Source organism: Parambassis ranga, chromosome 16, assembly GCF_900634625.1.
Source record: "Parambassis ranga chromosome 16, fParRan2.1, whole genome shotgun sequence".
NCBI classification, from domain to species: Eukaryota; Metazoa; Chordata; class Actinopteri; family Ambassidae; genus Parambassis; species Parambassis ranga.
Genome location: NC_041036.1, coordinates 13,304,447 through 13,317,562, shown reverse-complemented (window position 1 = coordinate 13,317,562; position 13,116 = coordinate 13,304,447).

Below are 13,116 nucleotides of genomic sequence, written 5' to 3'. Positions count from 1 at the left end.
ATGGGAAATCCAGCAATTTAAGGTTCTTTTTTTTTTGACTGTGCTTCTGTTTCAATGCACATTGTGAAGTAACCTCCCCAGCCACCAGCAGCTGGTGATGCCATGGGGTAATAGCCAGCATATAAGGTTGCTGAATTATTTCTATGTTCAAAAAGTGTCAACATGAGTGAAATTTAAAAAAATCCCAAAAAGTTATGAGGATAGCTGCTTTGAGAAGGGTGCTGCTAACACAGCTGCTCATCTTAACTCTACTTAAGCTCCACTGCTTTGCTCATATCTAGTTAACTAAGGGCCGAAGGCACCACGCTGAGCTTCATAAGTACTCTTTACCCAAAGATCAGAGGGTTGTTTTATAATAATAAATCTCAGTATAATATAATGAAACACAGAACACATTAACAGGGCTTGTTGGTAATACTGTTTCCAATGGGAAAGAAGCGACTGTTTATTGAGGTAACTCTAAGCATCTGTTTATAGCTTAGCCACACTATCTTCTGTCTATCTCTCACCTTCATCTTCTAAAGGTGTCACCTGTGACACACCGCTATAACATGTCTGTAGCAGTTTAAATGGAAATGTGATAATCCCCCAGGCTGTGTCGGAGATAAGGTTCCACTTCACTTCTCTGTGCATGTCTGCAGTTGTATTGCAAGCTGCATGTTTTCCCCCTCGTGTTGGCATGCATAACCTTTGGAGCTATCCTTCCTCTAAGCATCATGGGATGGCTCAGAGGACAGGGAATTAACCAATCAGCCGTTAGGGTCACCCCTGTCAAATAACCCTGGAGACATGCTGCTTCCCATCCCCTGCTTTTCAGCTCCTCTCTCCTCATCACATTACTCATGTGTTCACATGTGATCACACACACGCACACACAAGATATTATGTGAAAATGCATACATACAACACATATCTAGGGCAATAAAAGTGGAGTTTAACTGCTGTGTTACAGCTCACAAAACACACCAAGAGGCCACTAGTGAAGGAGAAACAGAGAAAGGATGAGATGGAAGAAGAGAGGAATTGTGGGAGAGAGGTGAGTATGGAGGGAACAAACGCAAGTCTGCAGAGGACACAAGACAGGGTGACATATCAGAGAGAAAGTGCTAAGTTAAGCTCTTTTCTAGCAGTATCACTTGTATTTCGTGTGCCATTTGTGCACAGCTGAATTTCCTCCTGTCCAATGGGCTTGTAACTTAGAACTGAGGCTAAAAATAACATGGCTGATAACACAAACAAATGCCTTTAAAACAGATAGTCTTGAAAACCCTGGTGCTTTTTGTAGATGTAGCAGAATATGTTTCAGTGGGATGCAGCTAAGCTTATTCCTCTCCTACAGTTTAATTACGGTGGTGCTCAGAAGGTCATCTGGTAAGAGGTCGGACAATCAACCGTGTCTTCTAGACATGATGGAATTGGCAGTGCACGTTACCCACATCTGAACACAGACGAGTTTCTACAGATACAAAACACTAATCTTAAATGTATTAACTCCTCTGGTGGGGACAGATAGTGAGTGTAGTCTGCATGAGAAGTCGGTGGTGTTACCACTCTCTCATTAGTATCCAAGCAGCAGGCGAGAGACTCCTGGCAGAAATCCAGTGATATAGTACACTGCAGTAGTCCAGCCTTGAGGAGATGAATGGAGCAGATTCTCTGCATCACAGAGGGGTGAAATGGGCTGTAGTTTGGCAAGGTTTCTTAAGAGGAAGGTTTAACAGAGACATATTTGATGTGGTTGGCCTGTTTTTTTTGTTCATTATGTAGGACTGTGCTTCTGTATATTGCGCCTCTTGATTGTGTGATAGACCTAATGAAGAGTGAAATAAAAAGGGGAGGGCGGGGGACTGATGGCGGTTGCCAAGGGCAACCCCCTTCCATCTCCAGGGTCATTTCATTGAGGTGACTCTGACAGCCAGTATTTCCTTCTCCATTTGACTCTCCACTTTGTGTTGAAGAATGAATGCTTCCTTCAGTACAGATCAGTTAGAGGCGTGTGCATGATCTGCAAAACAGATGACAGCTTATATTTGGCTTGTAGCCTGTAACTATACATATGAATACACACAGAGTAGAAAAAGCCATTTACTAAGTCACTTACACACACTCCCACTGAGGGGACAATGTCTGTGAGAGTCAGTAACGAGCACACAGCAGCCTCTTTCTGTCAGAACAGTGTTCAGGATAAGGGCACAGACACACATCCACCGGACAAGCCTAGGGGACAGAAGACACAGCGACACACACATGGATGTGCACACAAAGCTACTTTGTGCACACAAAAGAACTACCAAAATTAGCAAGTGAAGTAGAGGCATAGTTCTTCTATATGTACATACTGTATGTATGTGTGTGTGTAAGTGTAGTCATCTTCTCGGAGGTCTACTAAAGGACACTGGACAGAGTGATGGCTTATGAATGGGTGACTGGGTGCAAAGTTAATGAAACACTGCTGAGGGTGCCGAACTAGCTTAGCATTCAGCTACCACTCCATCACACTCTTTGGGCAACAGCAGAGCCTGGTTGCTAACACACACACTGTTACACACACACACACACACACACACACAGTGCTCATGCAGAAATATGCTGACATCCAGGCACCAACATAATATGACCCACTGTGGTTTCTTTGTGTTATTCTTTTATATACACCAAGGCAGACACACATACTGTATATGTGCATGTATATACTCTATCATTTGGAACAGAATGGGGCCACACACAAAGCGACGCATCTGGAGAACAACACATTGCTGTTCCTGCTGCTGACACCACATACAGGAGGCCCAGATAACCTTAGCTGGCACTCTGCAAGTGAACGCATTGTTAGGCTATTATTAGTAGTTTAAAAAGACACAATTTATTTTGTATTAGAATAGTGGTGTTGCAATGCAGACAACTTGTATTAATAATTATGGTATTTAAAGATAAAATATGAATAATACATGTATGATAATTTATGGTAATTATACCCCTAGACCTCCTTTAACCATGGCTTTAAGTGGTGGTAATGCACCTTAACACTGGACTGTCTGTCAAATTAACCATAATAGCTACAAGGGCAGCACAGCATATTGCTGGTACACCTCAGTCCAATGGAAAATACTGCAACAAAACTCTCTCCTGGATAAGCTGTTGCACTAATATTTCCTTTATTATTTCTTTTGGCCTGCATGTGGAAATATGAAACTGGTCCACTCAGGATTATGTGCTGGACATTTTCTAGTTGTGCCCCTATGCAAAAACAATTTGAAGTTTAGTTTTGATGTGAATAATCTAAGCATCAGACCGTCTCCTCTGTCTTTATAATAACTGTTTAAGTTTGAAGCTGTAAGGCATAACACTGTTTCCGTTTTCTTGGCAAAAGAGGACCAGAAATCTGAGTCTCCTTAATCTTCTTCCCTGAACTTCAAAACATTTTTTGTGGCCATATTATTTCCACCACTAAGCCCCAGCCCTATTCTTCTTCACCTCTTTCATCCCTTTTCTGAGAATTTCTTATGTAATGTATGAGTGTGGCATGCTTTCAATTTAATCTGGGTGGTGTGACGTCTGCATGTCTGTCACAGAGAAGGAGAGGGAGAGACAGAGAGGTGAGGTTAGGCAGAACAGCACTGCTGAACTTTTAATCCTCTTAGTGTCCTTAACTATCTATCTCTCATTCATCTGTCTGTGTTTATCTATCCATCCACTTATTGTGTCCATCTGTCTGTTCCATATAGTAGAAAATTGCCTTTGTGCTAGAGATAAATATATACTTTCTTACTTCAGCCAGACTTCCTCCATCTTCCCTGCACTCTCTTTACCAGCAGCAACCCCTCCCCCTCCCTCTGTGCTATTCCCTCTGTACCCTCTTCATCCCATGACCCTCCTACAAGGTCGTTCCCAAGGACGGCCTGCTCCCAGCATCCCCTGCCTGATTGGCCGATAGGCATTAAAGGGCCGGTTCCCCTGCGGAGCACATGGCTCGACTCCAGCTCTGCTACAATTCTGTCATCATTCCCATCATTCCTATAGGGCTGCTTACTTGCTACTCACACTTACTGTACACACACTCAGACTCACATGTACAGCATCAGTGAACTCACATAGACTTTCCTCTTCAGGCTGAGGCTCCTTGGTCTATTCCACATGACAGCTCACTTATCACCGTGACAAAGATGCTTGTGTGCAAATACACCAGCATGCACTTGCAATGAAAAAAAAAACACTTGACCCATGGTTACAGAGAGCAGTCAGCATCTGAACTAAGCAAAGCTTTTCCTTCAAGATAAGTGAGTGTGACACACTACTACTTCAGCAGACCCTAAAAACACAAAGCACACCTCCACAGCAGCCGGGGCACACAAACAGTCAGCAAAATGGCCTCCACACAGGATGGGTTTAGTCAAATGTGCTGTCTGGAGTGAAAAGAGGATTTGACCAAATGTACAAAAATGTACAAAAAATCCTGAAAAATGAGTCACCTTTTTTAATATTTTTACAAAGTGACCATCTTAGATCATCTGCTAATCTGCAGAATAATTAAAGTACTCAAAAGCCATTTCCCTCATTCTAGTGACCTCATTTACAAAGCAGTGTTACAGTGGGGCATTAGTTACAAATGAATGTGTTGTGTTAATCCTATTTCAAATAGTTCTACACCTTGACCAACCAAAAATACGAATACAAGAACATATACATGCATGCAAATTCTATCCTGATAGACTCCTTATTGGAACATTTGTACTAGTTTAACCACCATGGAAGAATTCTGTGTCTTGGCAGCTAATGGCAGTAAACATTTTTTAAATCTTCTTATTTGCTTTCTTATAAAGAGCAAAAAGATCCCACACCGTGAGTACTAAAATATGAAGCTATAGCTTGCAGACAGCTTGTTTATACATAAACAACAGAATAGGTCCACAATAATAGTCTGGGCAATGTACCAAAAAAAGACCTTCTACAAATGAAAGATGGCTGATATTAACCCAGCTCTAGACTTCTTATCTGGGAGTTTGAGGTTCATGTTTTCCAGAAAGTGCAGCTTCATTATATATTATAATATGGCCATTTATGCTCCTAATGGAACTTTAGGTATCCTTTAAGTTTATTTGTTTTGTTTTGCAGACTTCTTACATGCTCTTCATCATTTGTTTGCTCACATTGTTTAGATTGATTTGTATTCTTATGTGACTATAGCAGGAAATGAGGCTACAGTGGAGGAGGCTTTGCTGCAGTAGCTGTGGTGCTGAAAAGACAGCTACCAGAGGTGGAGGAGGGGGTGGAGGAGGGGGTGGGGATCAGTGAGGATGGGGAGAACAGAGGAACCATGGATGTACGGCTGGAGTGAGAGAGGAGGTGACTTATGGGACATGATGTGAACAATGACAAGCTGAAGTTGTGTGTTTATGTTTACATGATTATCACATGTGGCCCAAAAAGTCTTTGTACTTCTCTCTCATGTCAAACAAAGCACAGGCTTTAGAAATAACATGATGAATGGCTGCATTAGGTGTCAGTGGCAGGTGTGTGGTGCATGCAGGCCTGTTGGCACGGATCACTGCTGCACTCAAACAACACAGAGCATCATTAATGTTATTAGTAACACCTGTGCTTCTCCTCTTTATCTGACCAATAGTTACAACTATATTTTTGTTGCCCATCCATCAGTACACATCAGGACTTCTTAAAAACCCTGTACACCTTCGACACACATTCACAGGTGATTTCAGTTATTAGATGACCTTGATTAACATCTCACACTCTCTCAGGTTACTTCGTTGGCACCTCTTAGGATGAGGAAAACAGTGACTTTCCAGAGAAGTGTCACCCAACTCCAACCTGAGTGAGCCTGTTTTCCACATGCATTTTTTACTCAAGTAAGAGTATAGTTACTTTAAAATAATTTTACTCAAGTAAAAGTAAAAAGTAGACCTCCAAATATTTACTCAAGTAAGAGTAAAAAAGTACTGGGTGAAAAAACTACTCAAGTACTGAGTAAATGTTGGATAACATCATATTTATTCCTTGTATTGATTTATGGTAATCAGACAAAAGTAAAATAAATAAAATGTGCAAATTCTTGTAATTGCCAGCAGAATAGTCATTTTATATCAAAACTTAAATAATGAGCAAAAATAATATTACATCTTTACAAATAACTTAAAGAAATGTATTGCACAACTGTCTGTATAAAGAAAAATATCAATGAGATTTAAAAATGTTAAAGGTAGGGTAGGAGATTTTGAAAACTCAGTGAGTCAGCCAGATTTTGAAAGTAAACACACGCCCCTTTCTCTCGAGTTCACCCCGAAGCCACGCCTCCTAACCAGTCTGTGACTTCGGCCATCATGCACGTACCTCTCTGGTGCGCTTAGAGCCTGAAGAGAGTGACAACCAGCCAACTATATGCGCAGGGGCACCTCGTAGGATTGGCTGATGTTTTTAGCATTTTAAACACAGATGATTAATAATAATAATAATAATAATAATAATAATATTCTTCGTTTTAAAGCGAAACTGCCGAACTAATTGGTTGCTATCGGATAGTAAAGAGATGTTACGCTAACCAAAAGTGCATCAGAATGAAATCTCCTACCCTACCTTTATAGGATTATCATATATTATATATTTATATGGGTGTTAATGTGTCGTTTGACGTCGAGTTTTTGTATGCTGAAAGCTCTGTCTGTTTTGGAAGGCAGAGCAGGCACCAAGAAAGCTGTTTTTTTGCGCTTTGCACAAGGTGTACATGCTGCCAATGTGAGGCTAGGGCCGTTCGTCTGCATTTGTGTCTTCTGTCGTGTCCTCTTCTTCTGTCCTGGTGCTTGCTTCTGCCATTTTTCATGTGCTTATCATGGGCTTGTGAAAAATCGTATCGTGTGCAATTAATCGTCAGAAAAACTGTCACCGACTAATATTTGCCACTTATCGATTATGGCGATTATTTTTGTGTGCGACGTACTCTCACCACCTACATGTGAGCCCACAATAACAATAATGGCGGAAGGCAGTGGTATTCAATTAAATGATGTGGAGCAGCACGTTCCTAACAGAGGTTCAACATCTGTCTCCATAAGCCGGAGTACGAAGAAAGCCGAAGAAAGCGCAACAAGGCCACAGCGCCGGCCACAGCTGTAGTATATAGTGCTGCACTCCGTACGCGACCAAGCGGCAACCTTCGGGGCTCAAAGTGGAAGCCCATGCGGAAGTGTCAAAACTTGTAATTCACGCTGCAACAGCTGGGGGTTGGCTCCAAAAGCGAGTAATTTCCCATAGACTCCCATGTTAAAATGGCCGACTTCACAGCAGAAATTAACATGTTTACAGCCTGGTACAAAAAACCACTCTGGTCTCAGATGATAGGTTCTCTTCTAGTGTCAATTGTAGGGGGGGTGAATTTTTTTACAACCCACTCGTTTCAATTGTATTCGGACTTAAAATTACTCCTAATTATGGGCGTTGCCGCTTGAGTGACAGACGGTTGCCGTATCACAGCGCGAGTTTCCTGCTCCCACGATCGCCCGCCCCCCCTAAACCCCGCTCGTGCTCCCCCTCTTTGTCCATATTTGAGAGTTTTGGCGGACGTGGCGCTGTCAACATGGCGTCGGTCATCACGTTCCGGAACCTCCCACCGAGCCTCAAAACGGCTCTTCAGAAACAAACGGGTGACGTCACGGAAGCTCTGTCCATAGTTTTTACTGTCAATGTACGCGACATGCATTAGGTGTGAAGCATGGAGCGTTGGTTGGCGCGGCATATCTTCAGCATACATTGACCGATTTCAGCCATTCAACTATCAAAATCTCACAGAGGACATTCCGGGTCAACTTCAAGTTTTTTTTCAAAAAAATTATAGTTTTTCAAATATTAAGCAAAATCTGTCATTTTTAACATGGGAGTCTATGGAGGAGCCTTCCAAACAACCTTTAACTTTGACATGTAACTAGTTCCACATGCTTTCAGCTACAGAAAGCATTAAAACATCATTCTGTTCAGCTCTTCAAGGGCTATTAAACTTGTATTCAGATTTGTTCAAATATGTTTCGTTTTCAAAATATTAATAAAAATTCAAAAGCCATTTAACATTGAAGTCTATGAGAGAGCCCTTCAACGAGGGTCATCTGCCAAATGTACCTCCTACAAGCTACAGACTCGATTTTAGTCTTAAATCGCTCACGAGATGCTGCTTTATCAAACTTGTATTCAGAATTTTCTAATTCCGAATCATTTCCGCACGCCAGGCTCTCAAAGTTGGAGTGGTTTTTGAGGTCTCCTCTGAGTTTAACATTAGTGTGTATTGCGTGGAATGTTAGGAGTGTCATCAATCAGAGTGGAGAGAGGCTGAGGAGATGCCTAAAAAAATCTCTCTAACCTGCTCTCAGGCCTGCACCTTCCATCTAACTGGGATAATTTTTATCAGTTCAAAGGAACACTCGTCATTCTTCCATTAAGACATAATGTAAAACCAAAAACAGAGAAGCAGAGCTGCCATATTTTCTAACTCACCGCCATCTCCACATCTTTGACATCATAGACATAAAAACGATACTGTGTTGTAGAGCAACTTCTTGCGATTCTCCATATTTTTTGTCTGAAGGCTTCAGTCTGGACAAAACCAGAAGTTGTTTAGAGGGTATTTTTACATTGGAAATGCATTAGGAGGGGGACAGAGAGAGCTGACACAGTTGATAAACATTCAGGTTGTCATGGATACAGGCAGGCAGGCAGGGCTGTTACCATGGTGACAAGCTGACACACAAGAAGCATACAAAGCAGCCATATTTGTAGTCTTTATCAGATTTTAAGCATTATATCTGTCATATTGATCATCTTTCAGCAGTATACTACTTTTCCACATTCAAATCACACAGCCTGTGCTTCTTATGGCATTATTCCAGCCTCAGACCTTTCATATGGTATATTCATAGGCTATAAGGTCAGTGACTTCATACTGTTCTTGTCTTCAGCTGTTTCTTTTTCATATCTTGTTTTTTCTGCTGCTGTTCTACAGAGTGAAAACATGTGACTTTTCTGAACTTATTTGTCTTGCTTAATTTTAAAGTTGATATGCACCGCTTTGTGACCTTAAGATAAGAACATTTGAAGGTCAAAGTTACTTTAAATGTTTGCTTCTTTATTATTTTGAAGCAGTTTGTGCATCTGTTATCAATGCATATTTGAAACATGGCTGGTTTGTGCCTAATCACTACTTACCAGCTTAACCTGTTAGAATGAAGTAAACTTGACTGATGATTTGTCAGTATCATTTTAGAACAATGTGGAGATTTAGAGACAAAAACATGTAAGTTCAATTGTCATCAATTAATCGTCAAATTAATCGTTATCGGCTAAATGCCACAATCAATCAATTTTTTTATCACCACTGTTTCTGCATTTGTTCTTGTCGAAAGAAGTTCTTCTGTTGCGAACAGTTTGTGTGTGCATGCAAGTTGCAGCATGGGTACGTCTGATTGGTCATACGGAGCCTGTGGCCTAGTTTGATTGGCGGAACATGGTCAGGTGGTCACAGCTCCCCAGAGGGAAGTATTCTTCCGCTGCTTCACTTGGCTGAGGCAGAAAGATGCATGTAACGCGTAACGAGTCCACGTTTGGCCAATGTAGCGGAGTAAGAGTAGCGCTATTTGCTCACAAATGAACTCAAGTAAAAGTAAAAAGTATCAGACGTTTAAATTACTCATATGATTAATTTTTTTCCAAAAAGTTACTCAAGTAAATGTAACGGAGTAAATGTAGCACATTACTACCCACCTCTGCCTACATTCCATTAGATTGACAGATTCCTGTTTCCCTTTCTGCGTTTTTTCTTATCATGTTTCTGGTTACAGCTTCTGTCCTTTTCCCCCTGTGTGACTCCGTGACAACCAAACTTTACCTGACAGTCCCATGTCATTCTGTTCTGCACTAAATCCCAGTTGAATTTTCCACCACCCACCTGGCTCTGTCCTGCTTCATCCATGTCTTACTTATTTCACTCACTTCATTCCCCTCCTCCCCTCCTCTCTCCCACCCTCCACCTCATCCCTTCTCATGCATCATTTCTGTCGCTCTCCTTAACCCCATCTGTCTTTCTATCATCCACGGCAGTCATCTACTTTTTTTTGTTTCTGCCTTTTTTCCCCTCTGTCTCTTCTGCCTGTTCTGGACACTGTGAGCGGAACACAGATTATGTCAGACATTTTTAAAACCGGATTAGGTAGGATCACCTTCACACATGCACATAAACCCGCACGCTTGCACACAAATACAAATGAATCTGTACATACACATACAAACCCTAATGTTAGCTGGCTCTAAGCTATGTAGGGAATACTGAAATATAGCAAACTACCTGATATTAGGGTTAGGGTTTTTTTATTATGGCCAATATTGGTCACATTTTAGGTTTAACTCATGTAGCATAAACTAAGTATCATTTAAAATATAGTTTACTACAGATTATGGCCTCTCTACTCATCTCAAAGTGAGTAACCCTTAATGAATGTGGCATTTGCAAAATAGTGCAAGGCCTAGGAGTTCTTCTGATGATGATATTTTGTCCAACAAAAAGGATGCAGACTCCATGTTCCCCTGACCTTTAATTAAGGTCAATGAAGGAATAAATAACAATGGCATAACTTTCTAATGTTGCACAGAGTAGGGAGGTAAGCTCACCCAAAGGGATGTAGCTCTCCAACAGACGCACTTACATAATAAGTACCTACATTACTGGACAGAGATCGACAGAATTATTCGACATTATGCATGTGGTAAGTTCTCCAGTCTACACTTGGGGGTATATATGTTGTTGTTAGTGTATTTTTGCTTGGCAAGCAATGCTAACACTGCTAACATGTACAGTCAGTTAGCAATAGGTAGCTTGCTAGTTTGCAGTTTGACTAGTTGTGTCCCACTAAACAACTCATTTTATATTTCAGGGAACACTGGTGTGATTCCTCACAATCTCTATTGCTTTTGAAAATGTGTATGCATTCCATACACACTGCTGATAGTTAAGGTATAGGCTACTAACAACCCACTGTCAGATCCATTAAATAAATAACTAAATAAATAAGGAACACTACAGCCATTTTCCAAAATCCTGTGGTTTTGAAATGCTTTACAGTCACATGCAGTATGCTACTACACACTTCTTCCATGATGTGTAAATATAGACATGTTAACACATACTGCTCAGACATACACATGCTATTTTAGACTGACCCACACATTTTTTTCTAAACACTGACAGCCCTGACTCATACACAACACCACAATGCCATATTTTCCAAAAAAAAATCCCTGCTGAGTTTTGCATTGCTGGCTACAAGCCACACAAATTAGCTTCATGTAAATTAGTATGACACAGCACTGTCAGTATGAGCAGCATCCACAGAGACAGAATCAGTTAGAATAACAATAAGTACCAGCCCTCGCTCTGTGTCATCTCTCTCTCCCTCCTGTTCTCCTGTCCCTGCATCCCCCCTTCACCCATCTCTCAATTTCTGACTCAGCAGAACAAGTCAGAGACAAGGTCATCTGACTGCTGTTGCTGTGGAGCACGAAAACTGGGGGAGTTTTTTCCCTCCCCCCGTTCTTATACTGCAAGGCGGGTGAATATGGTGGGTGGTGGTGGGAGGGGTGCAGGAAGGAAGGAAGGAGAAAGATGAAGGGATGACCGTGGTTATGAAAGGGTACTGCTGGCAGCCATTTTGGATGGCATTAGATTGAAAATAACTTTATTAGCAGCACCATGTTGACAAAGTCAGCAGCAGTGTGTGCATTAGGATGAAATCATAGGCCTATATATCTTAACACTTCTATAGTGTGAAATAATCTAAACATATTTACTACAAAGCATACTACCACAATGACAGAAGAATCTATCCTGTTCATACATTCTGTAGGTCAAATTTTCATTTTCTTGTTTTTCAGTAACACCACTGACTTTTCTGGTCAAGCATCCCACAAGCAGAGCAGTGGGTGATAAAAATATAAAGATAAAAAGCTGAGAAAATCTAAAACCAGCCCTGGATAAAACCAATGAGGTAACAGAATGTATAGCTCACTTCACTGTATAGCCAAGCCTTACATTAGTCCCAGGTTAAGTGGATACAAAACAAAAGCTAATCAGAATGAAAATGATTAGCCCAAGTGTGTTTAGTTACTGTGGTATTTAGACAGGTGGTGATCAACTTAGCTCAATTGCTTGTTCACAACACTTCAAGCTTGTTAGCATTGAAGCTTGCTAGCTTAGCAGGTCTTCCTGAGTAATCCATAACATGCACAGGGTGTATAGATTATTTCTATTCAATGGACATTCTACATATTTCTATTCAATAAGGTATATTGGAGTGGGAGAAATAGAGACAGACTGCCGGGTTCTGTCTACTTTAGGTTACTTAAGGTAAATATGTGTTATTAGTCTTTAGATCACTTAGTATAAAACTATAACTGCAGCATAAAAACATGTCTGAAGAGTGTTCCAACTGACTGTCCTTAAACCCTGAGCTCACCCCACTCTGGTGCTCTGGGGTTTCGTGGTACTGCGTGGTCAACATCTGGGCCTGCAGCAAGGAATGCAGTGAAGCATAGCAACAATCTGCTGCAGGGGCAGCAGCCGTGACTCTTAGTTTTCCCTTGCAAATCAGGCATTGCTGTGCATGCATGCATGTGTGCGTGTTATGCAAGTCGTGACTCGTGTGTGTGTGTGTGTGTGTGTGTGTGTGTGTGTGTGTGTGTGTGTGTGCTCTCACTGCAGCATGATCCCATTGGTGGCCTACAAGAATAATTCAGTGCTGCATATGGGCCAGCTTCCGCTTGCATGTCCTCTGTGTGTGTGTCTTTCATGCTGTTCTTTGAACATTTTTTTGGCAGTTACAAAAAAAAGGCATTCTATCAACATTTTTTTCATTGTGTTGTTCTACCTGTCATGTTGTCCTTACCCTTGGCTTCCCTTTCAGTGCTTATTTCTTCCGTCATCTTTCTGTCTGTCCAGTTTTAAAAGAATGTAGTCTGGCTTGTTAGAAACTTGTATTTGCATGATAACACTAGATGACATTTTTACAACTGTCCTCATAAATGTCAGGCAAAGACCCCTGAGGTTAAAAAAATAATTATTATGCTGAAACA